Below are 12,541 nucleotides of genomic sequence, written 5' to 3' on the forward strand. Positions count from 1 at the left end.
CCATAGTGATACATCCTTTCTTCCATGTACAATAGTGATACTTCCTGCCTTCCATGTACCATAGTGATCTTTCCTGCCTTCCAGGTACCATACTGACCCTTCCTACCTTCCACGTACCATGGTGATAATCATTTCTTCCATGTACCATAGTGATCCTTCCTGCCTTCTGTATACCATAGTGATCCTTCCTTCCTGCTTTCCATGCACCATAGTGATACATCCTTTCTTCCATGTACCATAATGATCTTTCCTGCCTTATGTGTACCATAGAGATCATGTCTTCCATGTACCATAGTGATACATCCTTTCTTCCATGTACCATAGTTATCCTTACTGCCTTCTATGTACCATAGTCATACAGTGGTGTGAAAAAGTGTTTGCCCCCTTCCTCATTTCCTGTTCCTTTGCATGTTTGTCACATTTAAGTGTTTCGGAACATCAAACCAATTTAAACAATAGTCAAGGACAACACAAGTAAACACAAAATGCAATTTGTAAATGAAGGTGTTTATTATTAAAGGTGAAAAAAAATCCAAACCATCATGGCCCTGTGTGAAAAAGTGATTGCCCCCCTTGTTAAAACATACTATAACTGTGGTTGTCCACACCTGAGTTCAATTTCTCTAGCCACACCCAGGCCTGATTATTGCCACACCTGTTCACAATCAAGGCATCACTTAAATAGGAGCTGCTTGACACAGTAAGGTCCACCAGAAGATCCTTAAAAGCTACACATCATGCCGAGACCCAAAGAAATTCAGGAACAATTGAGAAAGAAAGTAATTGAGATCTATCAGTCTGGAAAGGGTTATAAAGCCATTTCCAAAGCTTTGGGAATCCAGCAAACCACAGTGAGAGCCATTATCCACAAATGGCGAAGACATGGAACAGTGGTGAACCTTCCCAGGAGTGGCCGGCCGCCCAAAATTACCCCAAGAGCGCAGCAACGACTCATCCAAGAGGTCACAAAAGACCCCACAACAACGTCCAAGGAACTGCAGGCCTCACTTGCCTCAGTTAAGGTCAGCGTTCATGCCTCCACCATCAAGAAAAGACTGGGCAAAAATGGCCTGCATGGCAGAGTTCCAAGGAGAAAACCACTGCTGAGCAAAAAGAACATCAAAGCTCGTCTCAATTTCTCCACAACACATCTTGATGATCCCCAAGACTTTTGGGACAACATTCTGTGGACCGATGAGACAAAAGTGGAACTCTTTGGAAGGTGTGTGTCCAAGTATATCTGGCGTAGAAGGAACACTGCATTTCATAAAAAGAACATTATACCAACAGTAAAATATGGTGGTGGTAGTGTGATGGTCTGGGGCTGTTTTGCTGCTTCAGGACCTGGAAGACTTGCCGTGATAAAAGGAACTATGAATTCTGCTGTCTACCAAGAGATCCTGAAGGAGAATGTCCGACCATCTGTTCGTGTACTCAAGCTGAAACGAACTTGGGTTCTGCAGCAGGACAATGATCCTAAACACACCAGCAAGTCCACCACCGAATGGCTGAAGAAAAACAAAATGAAGACTTTGGAGAGGCCTAGCCAAAGTCCTGACCTGAATCCTATTGAGATGTTGTGGTATGACCTTAAAAAGGCCGTTCATGCTCGAAAACCCTCTAATGTAACTGAATTAGGACAATTCTGCAAAGATGAGTGGGCCAAAATTCCTCCAGGACGCTGTAAAAGCCTCATTGCACGTTATCGCAAACGCTTGGTTGCAGTTGTTGCTGCTAAGGGTGGCCCAACCAGTTATTAGGTTTAGGGGGCAATCACTTTTTCACACAGGGCCATGATGGTTTGGATTTTTTTTCACCTTTAATAATAAACACCTTCTATTACAAATTGCATTTTGTGTTTACTTGTGTTGTCCTTGACTATTGTTTAAATTGGTTTGATGTTCCGAAACACTTAAGTGTGACAAACATGCAAAGGAACAGGAAATGAGGAAGGGGGCAAACACTTTTTCACACCACTGTACATCCTTTCTTCCATGTACCATAGTGATCCTTCCTGCCTTCCATGTACCATAGTGATACATACTTTCTTCCATATCAAAGTGATCCTTTCTGCCTTCCATGTACCATAGAGATCCCTCCTTCCTTTCTTCCATATAACAGTGATCCTTCCCTCTCTCTACCTTCCATGTACTGCAGTGATACATCCTTTCTTCCATGTACCATAGTGATACTTCCTGCCTTCCATGTACCATAGTGAGCCTTCCTGCCTTCCAGGTAACATACTGATCCTTCCTGCCTTCCATGTACTATAGTGATACATCCTTTCTTCCATGTACCACAGTGGTACTTCCTGCCTTCTGTTTACCATAGTGATAAATCCTTTCTTCCATGTACCATAGTGATCCTTCCATGTACCATAGGGACCTTCCTTCCTGCCTTCCATGTACCATAGTGATACATCCTTTCTTCCATGTACCACAGTGATCCTTACTGCCTTCTGTGTAACATACTGATACATCATTTCTTCCATGTACCATAGTAATCCTTCCTGCCTTCTATGTACCATAGTGACCCTTCCTTCCTGTCTTCCATGCACCATAGTGATACATCTATTCTTCCATGTACCATAGTGATCCTTCCTGCCTTTTGTATACCATAACGATTCTGTCTTCCATGTACCATAGTGATACATCCTTATTTCCATGAACCATAGTTATCCTTCCTGCCTTCTATGTACCATTGTGATACACCCTTTCTTCCATGAAGCATAGTGATCCTTCCTGCCTTCCATGCACCATAGTGATACATCCTTTGTTCCATGTTCCATAGTGATCTCTCCTGCCTTCTATGTACCATAGTGATCCTGTCTTCCATGTACCATAGTGATCCATCCTTTCTTCCATGTACCATAGTGACCCTTCCTGCCTTCTGTGTACCATAGTGATCCTACCTTTCATGTACTATAGTGATACATCCATTCTTCCAGGTACCATAGGGATCCGTTCCTGCCTTCCATGTACCATAGTGATCCTTCCTGCCTCCCATGTACCATAGTGATCCTTCCTACCTTCCATGTATTACAGTGATACATTTGTTCTCCCATGTACCATGGGGATCCTTCCTGCCTTCTGTGTCCCATAGGGATCCTTCCTGCCTTCCATGTACTATAAAGATCCCTCCTTCCTTTCTTCCATATAACAGTGATCCTTCCCTCTCTCTGCCTTCCATATACCATAGTGATGCATCCTTTCTTCCATGTACCATAGTGATACTTTCTGTCTTCCATGTACCATAGTGATCTTTCCTGCCTTCCAGGTACCATACTGATCCTTTCTGCCTTCCGTGTACCATAGTGATACATCGTTTCTTCCATGTACCATAGTGATACATCCTGCCTTCTGTGTACCACAGTGATATATCCTTTCTTCCATGTGCCATAGTGACCCTTCCTGCCTTCTGTGTACCATAATGATACATCCTTTCTTCCATGTACCATAATGATCCTTCCTTTCTGCCTTCCATGCACCATAGTGATACATCCTTTCTTCCACATGCCATAGTGATCCTTCCTGCCTTTTGTTTACCATAGAGGTCCTGTCTTCCATGTACCATAGTGATCATTCCTGCCTTCTGTGTACCATAATGATACATCCTTTCTTCCATGTACCATAGTGATCATTCCTTCCTGCCTTCCATGCACCATAGTGATACAACCTTTCTTCCATGTACCATAGTGATCCTTCCTACCTTCCATGTATTACAGTGATATATTTGTTCTCCCATGTACCATAGGGATCCTTCCTGCCTTCTGTGTACCATAGGGATCCTTCCTGCCTTTCATGTACCATAAAGATCCCTCCTTCCTTTCTTCCATATAACAGTGATCCTTCCCTCTCTCTGCCTTCCATGTGCCATAGTGATACATCCTTTCTTCCATGTACCATAATGATACTTCCTGTCTTCCATGTACCATAGTGATCTTTCCTGCCTTCCAGGTACCATACTGATCCTTTCTGCCTTCCGTGTACCATAGTGATACATCGTTTCTTCCATGTAGCATAGTGATACATCCTGCCTTCTGTGTACCACAGTGATATATCCTTTCTTCCATGTGCCATAGTGACCCTTCCTGCCTTCTGTGTACCATAATGATACATCCTTTCTTCCATGTACCATAGTGATCCTTCCTTCCTGCCTACCATGCACCATAGTGACAGATCCTTTCTTCCACATTCCATAGTGATCCTTCCTTCCTTTTGTTTACCATAGAAACCCTCTCTTCCATGTACCATAGTGATACATCCTTTCTTCCATGTACCATAGTGACCCTTCCTGCCTTCTATGTACCATAGTGATACATCATTTCTTTCATATCATAGTGATCCTTTCTGCCTTCCATGTACCATAGATATCCCTTGTTCTTTTCTTCCATATAACAGTGATCCTTCCCTCTCTCTACCTGCCATGTACCACAGTGGTACATGCTTTCTTCCATGTACCGTAGTGATCCTTCCTGCCTTCTGTGTACCATAGTGATACATCCTTTCTTCCATTTACCATAGTGATCCTTCCATGTACCATAGTGACCTTCCTTCCTGCCTTCCATGTACCATAGTGACACATTCTTTCTTCCATGTACCATAATGATCCTTCCCGCCTTCTATGTACCATAGTAAATCTTTCTTCCTGTCTTCCGTACACCATAGTGATACAATATATATTTCATGTACCATAGTGATCGTTACTGCCTTCTGTGTACCATACTGATACATCCTTTCTTCCATGTACCATAGTGATCCTTCCTGCCTTCTATGTACCATAGTGATCCTTCCTTCCTGTCTTCCATGCACCATAGTGATACATCCATTCTTCCATGTACCATAGTGATCCTTCCTGCCTTTTGTATACCATAACGATTCTGTCTTCCATGTACCATAGTGATACATCCTTATTTCCATGAACCATAGTGATCCTTCCTGCCTTCTATGTACCATTGTGATACACCCTTTCTTCCATGAAGCATAGTGATCCTTCCTGCCTTCCATGCACCATAGTGATACATCCTTTGTTCCATGTTCCATAGTGATCTCTCCTGCCTTCTATGTACCATAGTGATCCTGTCTTCCATGTACCATAGTGATCCATCCTTTCTTCCATGTACCATAGTGACCCTTCCTGCCTTCTGTGTACCATAGTGATCCTTCCTGCCTTTTGTATACCATAACGATTCTGTCTTCCTGCCTTGTGTGTACCATAGCGATCCTGTTTTCCATGTACCATAGTAATACATCCTTTCTTCCATGTACCATAGTGATCCTTCCTGCCTTCTGTGTACCATAGTGATACATCCTTTCTTCCATGTACCATAGTGATCCTTCCTGCCTTCTGTGTACCATAGTGATACATCCTTTCTTCCATGATACTTCCTGCCTTCCATGTACCATAATGATCCTTCCTCCTTTTTGTGTACCATAGAGATCCTGTTTTACATATACCATATGGATACATCCTTTCTTACATGTAGCATAGTGAACAGCTTCTGCAATGAGGAGTAGAAAGGCTGGTCAGACCCAACTAGGAGGTTTCCAAGGTAGGGATAGTGTAGTCCCTGCACTGGAACCTCTCCCTGTTGCTTAATGCTGTCACTGACAGAGGGGGAATCTGTCCCTACATTACACACTAAATCAAGGGGCCAGGGGCTAAAATAAGCTCTGCCCTCCGGCAAGATGGTCGCAGGGGTCACGAGGGGCCACCAGTGTACAATCAGACAGCTGTTCCCCTGGTGAACACAGGAAATCATAGAGGAACCAAGCTCCTCACAACTTCCTTCCCCTTCTGCATTGCTGCTTTGATCTACAGTACCAGCCAACAAGCTGTAAATAGAGTGTGTGTCTTTTTTAACATTCTTTTACACTTTCTTTGTGAAATGGTAGTTGTACTTTTTTACCCCCTTACCATTTCAAAAAGGGGGGGCCAGGATCTGGGGTTTCCTTGTTAAAGGGGGCTTCCAGATTCTGATAAGCCCCCTGCCCGCAGACCCCCACAACCACCGGCCAAGGTTGTGGGGATGAGGCCCTTGTCCTCATCAACATCAGGACAAGGTGCTTTGAGGGGTCACAGACCCCCAAAGCATCCTCCCAATGTTGAGGGCATGTGGCCTGGTACGGTTCAGGAGGGGGGGTGCTCTCTCGTCCCCCCCCTCTTTTTCTGCAGCCTGCCAGGTTGCGTGCTCGGATAAAAGGTCTGGTATGGATTTTTAGAGGGAACTCTACGCCATTTTTTTTTAAAATTTGGCATGGAGTTCCCCTTAAAATCCATAGCAGACCTGAAGGTCTGGTATGGATATTTGGGGGGAACCCCACCTCATTTTTTTTTAATTTGACGCGGGGTTCCCCTTAATATCCATACCAGACCTGAAGGGCCTGGTAATTGAATTTGGAGGACCCCACGCTTTTTCTTTTTATCAATAACTTTCAATGACTATTCTCTGTATTACGGGGAGCCAACAATTCTTTATAGCCACGAGTGATTTTAAATGACTTTTGTTCCTGCAGAAATGACACTTTATGCAGGGACAGTTCTAAGCACGGGAAACATGTGCCCCTTTACAGGCATACTATAGATACCCCCCAGGTACGAAATTTAAAGGAATATTACACTTTCATTGTTTCACTTTAAGCATTATTAAAATCCCTGCTCCCGAAAAAACTGGCATTTTTAAAACTTTTTTTGCATTGATACATGTCCCCTGGACAATAACTTGCATATTGGCCTTTAAAATTAGCACTTTAGATTTCTCCCATAGACTTGTACAGGGTGTTCCGCGGCTTTTCAAATTTGCCCCGAAGACCCCAAATTGTTCACTGTTCGCCGAACAGGCAAACAGGCAATGTTTGAGTCGAACATGTGTTCAACTCGAACTCCAAGCTCATCCCTACTGCCCATATTGGCAAGCCAGCAGCCAAGTTATCTCAGGCTCCAAAATATTGCACAATGTGAAGATGTCTAGGACTGTTCTACAGCTGGAAATGGCTATGGCTACAGACATGGATTCAAGTAAGTAAAAAACAGCTGATACATGTTTTAGTGCTCAGAAATCCCTGTTTACAATTGAATTTCATGACAGTCTTTTTTCATCAATCCACATCACACCTGCTTTATACTAAGCCTTTTTTTATTTACTGGGATTTTATATTAGCAAGTTGGATTAACTCAAATAAGGGAGCTTTGCATGTGTTTGGTAAACATGCTCTTTGCCTTGATTAAATGAAATGTTTTATATATTTATTATTTATGTCTATGTGCTTTGTATAAGGCTCTAGCATCTGCCTCCTTTACAGTTTTATATAGATCTGTATTAAAAATTCTGATCACACACAACTATTTTTCTCTAAAACTCTCTAGCTCAAACTTTTTTCCTATTGTACTTTGAAATCAGCTCGTTGCTGCCTCACCTCTCTGCAGGGACCTCTGAAAGTGATATTACCAGTTCCCGTGTATTTTTATTAGCCTGGTGGAACAATAAAGGCTCAAATCTTGGTAAATATGCATTGCGTGAATGGATTATGCTGACACAGTGCTTCCCTGGCCTTCGTGAAATGAATAACTTTACAGCGTGAATAAATCGCAGTGCAAGGTCCAGTCCTCTCATTAAACTAGCCCCAGTAGAGAACACAACAGGCTGCAGTATATTGCGTCTTTGTTTATAGTGTATATAGCAGTTCCGTGGCAAGCTGCTCTCTCCATTCTGCTAAACCGTACAACATTAAAACACATAAATTCATGTGTTAAGAGGTGTAAGCTGGACTATAAATGTTAATAAGTGAACTGGTTACAAGTTTGTGGAGCACCTATAAGATCCTATGCCCAACTGCCCATACAAGGGCAGATTGCCTGCAAAGAAGGCATGGCATATTTTATACATTGTTTTACTAATAATAAGTATACACATGTGTTGCTGACTCTAACATGAAAATGGTTGGCTTGGATAGCCCTGTGGCTAGATGGAAGATAATATCATTAAAAAGCTGCATTAGCACATGTATGTGGCATTTAAACAATAGCTTTTCTTGTAGTATTGATTATTTGATACAAATCTAAGCAATGTATGTGCATCAAATTAACCCTTAGCAGACAATATAAAAGAAAAACAAACAGTGATGGCGCTCTGCAGCCAAGATACACATAGACAAAAAAAAACCTCATGTAATTGTAGACTTACCCCCGAAGGAGCGGCTGAATTTGATTCGGACCTGCACTCTGCTAATGAACCCCCTTGAATTGACTCAGTCCCCTTGACACAGCTGTGGTGCAACACAATACAGTACAATATAATGTAATGCAATGTATTGTAACCTCAGGATCCTCTGGCTCCACCTGCTGGGAGAAAACAACACTCCACACAGGCTGGGTAATTAACCAGATATATATTTTACTGTAAATATATTTCAATGGTGATTACAGTAATTGTGCTGTCACCCCAACATAGGAAGACAGTACAATGAATTTCAACATAAACAATCACAAACAATAAGTATATATATATTTATACCTGGGAGCTCCCAGTACTTTTAAAGCTATGCGTGATATCTCACTTAAAGTACTTAGTCTTTGATCTTCTTGTCTTCGCTAGCTATTGTAACTCTTTGTAATCCACAGATTAAAGTAAATTAAGTTGAGGTAAAGGTGCTCCTGGCGTGCTTCAGTAACTATGTTACAACACTTATAAACGTCAAAGTAGATAGGCCTCAAACCTCCTCAGTGTCAGTTACTCGGCTCCTCCTTTGTGGAACTATAAATCCCAGGTGAGGCCTGTGTATGAGTCTATCTGCGTGTAAAAGTTAACAAACTGTGGGTTGTGACCCGCTCACCAAGTGGATAGTAAATCCGTGTAGTAGCTTTGGTCTGTGACTGTAGCTTGCTCTTCCGTCAACTGGCTCCGTCACTCCGTTCTGCTATGCTGGGTGAACTCGATCCTCCGATTCTCAAACGAGTGCCTCTGGATGTCTCCAATCCGGTCACTGTGTCTCCTGCACCGTCAGGTCACTCACACAGGCTGTAGAAGTTGCGATCTGTGATGGCTGTGTGCCCCTTGTAACGGGAGGCCTCTGCACAGATCCTCACAGGCTGGCCACGCGATCCCAAGAGACCTAAAATGGCCGCTCGGGTTCCTTTTATGTCCTACCCAGCATGCACTGCCAGAGAAAGTGTTCATGGGTAGGTCATCAAGCCTCCTGGGTAAAAAGGGTCAACCTTCTAAACAAAACAACAGTCACTTCCTGTATTGTGTTCAACACTTAAGAAAAAACAAAATTATCACAGCGGAACTGTGTCAGCGCTACATAATGTTAATTACTAAAGTATATGTTCTTATCATAAGCTGCAACAGAGCCTGCACTGAAGACTACAAAGCAGCATGTGCAGTTGTTTGCTGATTTTTTTTTTTTTTTACATTTCTTACATTTTATTCTTAACCAAGACACAAAGCTGCTGCAAGGTCCATCAATGCAAGGCACTGTTAGCATAATCTTCTAGCTTCACATTCAGATTCCAGTAGGGTCAATACATCCCTCATGAACAAGGCCCTTTACATTTCTTATGATGGAGCATTTCGTATCATCTGTGAATTCATCATGGACCTGCGTAAACTGTCCATGAGATCCAGTTCTCCCAAGAACTTTTATAACCCGAGCAAGCTTGATCGGCTGCACGTGGCCTGTATCCATAATGGTGGATTCGAGTAAGAAAAGAGCTTTGCTGATTTCAAAACTCAGCAGTTAGTGATGGGACCATCATGCGGTCTGTCTCTCCTAACCTGTTGCTGCACAGGAAAAGGAGTACAGGCACCGCCAGATCAAACTGGCTGATTCATATAGCAGCTACATGGCCAGTCCCTATTCAGTCTGCCAGTAACCCTCACTATTAGGCTGCATTCACACCTGAGCATAGCGTTTTCAAGCAGAAAATCGCGCAAATTTACCGCGATTTTGCTGCGATTTTTGCGGCATTTTTACCACGATTTCGCTGCATTTTTTACCGCAATTTGCCTCGATTTTGTGCAGGGCAAAAGGTCACCAATGTTAAAAGAAGAAAAATGCCCAAATCTGCTCATTCAAGCGACAAAAAAGGGTCCAGAACTTGTTTGAGCTTCAGGCGTTCAGCTTCAGGCGGCATGGAGTGGAGATGTGAACCATCTCCATTGAGAATAATAGATTTTTTCCCCTCTAGCGTTTTGTAGTTTCAGTCTTCAAGCTACAAAATGCTCAGGTGTGAATGGGGTCTTAGAGGCCACCTGTTGCCTGAGCAGCAAGTTAATTTTATAGCCCTAGGCTTGTGCCCGTGTTAGTTTCTGAGTGCCTGCATTCACTTTTTAGGTTACTGATTTCAGTAATTTGTGCTTTTTTGCTGCCTGTACTGACCTTTCTCCATTTCAGATATTACCTATTGACTGTGTACCATGCTCTGGTTCTATCCCTGGTCAACTGCCAGCTGCACAGGTGTGTCAGAGAGCTACAACCTGGTACACCCACCAGTAAAGTCCATTATTTCTTGCAGAGTACGCTAGTGAACAAATGGTAGGTGTACCTGGACTCTGCCCCTCAGCTTTTTTAGGAGCTTACATACAGTTTGTCTGTACCATATTCTAAATGATATGTGTTTTAGCTGGAGTAGGGCTTTAATCTCCTAAACACCTAGACATGTACTTGTCACATATGACTTCTGTGGCAAAAGATTATTCATTTTAATAAAAGCCTTTGTTTTTTGAAGCAATACAGTGCCTTGAAAAAGTATTCATACGCTTTGAAATTTTCCACATTTTGTCATGTTACAACCAAAAACTTAAATGTACTTTATTGGGATTTTATGTGATATACCAACACAAAATCCTGCATAATTGTGAAGTGGAAGGAAAATGATAATCGATTTTCTACATTTTTTTACAAATAAATATCTGAAAAGTGTGGCATTCATTTGTATTCAGCCCCTCAATACTTTGTAGAATTACCTTTCACTGCAATTACAGCTGCAAGTCTTTTTGGGAATGTCTCTACCAGCTTTGCACATCTAGTGAGTAACATTTTTGCCTATTCTTCTTTGCAAAATAGCTCAAGCTCTGTCAGATTAGATGGAGAGCATCTGCTAACAGCAATTATCAAGTCTTACCACATATTCTCAATTGGATTTAGGTCTGGACTTTGACTGGGTCATTCTAAGGCATGAATATATTTTTATCTGAACCATTCCATTGTAGCTCTGACTGTATGTTTAGAGTCGTTGTCCTGCTGGAATGTGAACCTCTGCTCCAGTCTTAAGTCTTTTGCAGACTCTGACAGGTTTTCTTCTAAGATTGCCCTGTATTTGGTTCCATCCTTCTTCCTATCAACTCTGACCAGCTTCCCTGTCCCTACTGAAGAAAAGCATCCCCATAACATGATGCTGCCACCACAATATTTCATGGTGGGGATGGTGTGTTCAGGGTGATGTGCAATGTTAGTTTTCCGCCACACATAGTTGTCCTGTGGACAGATTCTCCCACGTGAGCTATGGATCTCTGCAGCTCCTGCCGAGTTACAATGGGCTTCTTTGATGCTTCTCTGGATAATGCTCTCCTTGCCCGGCCTGTCAGTTTAGGTGGAGGGCCATGTCTTGGTAGGTTTGCAGTTGTGCCAAACTCTTTCCATTTTTGGATGATGGATTGAACAGTGCTTCGTGGGATGTTCAAAGTTTGGGATATTTTTTTATAACCAAACCCTGCTTTAAACTTCTACACAACTTTATCCCTGACCTGTGTGGTGTGTTTCTTTGCCTTCATGATGCTGTTTGTTCACTAAGGTTCTTTAACAAACCTCTGAGAGCTTCGCAGAACAGCTGTATTTATACTGAGATTAAATTACACACAGATGGACTCTATTTAATAATAAGGTGACTACTGAATGCAATTGGTTTCACTGAATTTTAGTTAGTGGTATCAGGTATAAAGGGTGCTAAATACAAACACATGCCACACATTTCAGATATTTCTGTGTAAAAAAAAAAATTAAACCATTTATCATTTTCCATCTATGTGCCACTTTGTGTTGGTCTATCACATAAAATCCCAATAAAATACATTTACGTTTTTGGTTGTAACATGACAAAATGTGGAAAATGACAAGGGGTATGAATACTTTTTGAAGGCACTGTATTTATAAACAAAAATTCTTATGCCGCGTACACACGGTTGGAATTTCGGCCAGCAAAAGACCGATGAGAGCTTTTAGTCGCAAAATGCAACTGTGTGTATGCTCCACTGGAATTTTGCTGGCCAAATTTCCACCAGCAAAAGATTGAAAGCAGGTTCTCAATTTTTCAAATGGAAAGAGTTTATATTGGAAATTCCGATCGTCTGTATGCAATTCCGATGCGCAAAAACTCACGCATGCTCAGATTCAGACGAGACCGAAGCTATTGGCTACTGGCTATTGAACTTACTTTTTCTAGTCCATACGTCACCGGGTTCTTGATGGTCAGAATTTGGTATGACCGTGTGTATTCAAGACAGCTCCAGCAAAATACCATTGGATTTCCATCGAGGAAACCG

General features: G+C 42.2%; 1 pseudogene; it reads right to left on the reverse strand.

Moving 5' to 3' along the window:
• Positions 1-9,478: 9,478 nt before the first annotated feature.
• On the reverse strand, positions 9,479-9,686 carry LOC143927131 (small ribosomal subunit protein eS28 pseudogene; annotated as a pseudogene).
• Between the last annotated feature and the right edge of the window lie 2,855 nt (positions 9,687-12,541).

This window comes from Lithobates pipiens, unplaced genomic scaffold (genome assembly GCF_037356315.1).
Source record: "Lithobates pipiens isolate NorthernLeopardFrog02 unplaced genomic scaffold, aLitPip1_a1.2 Scaffold_23, whole genome shotgun sequence".
In the NCBI taxonomy this organism is placed as follows: domain Eukaryota; kingdom Metazoa; phylum Chordata; class Amphibia; order Anura; family Ranidae; genus Lithobates; species Lithobates pipiens.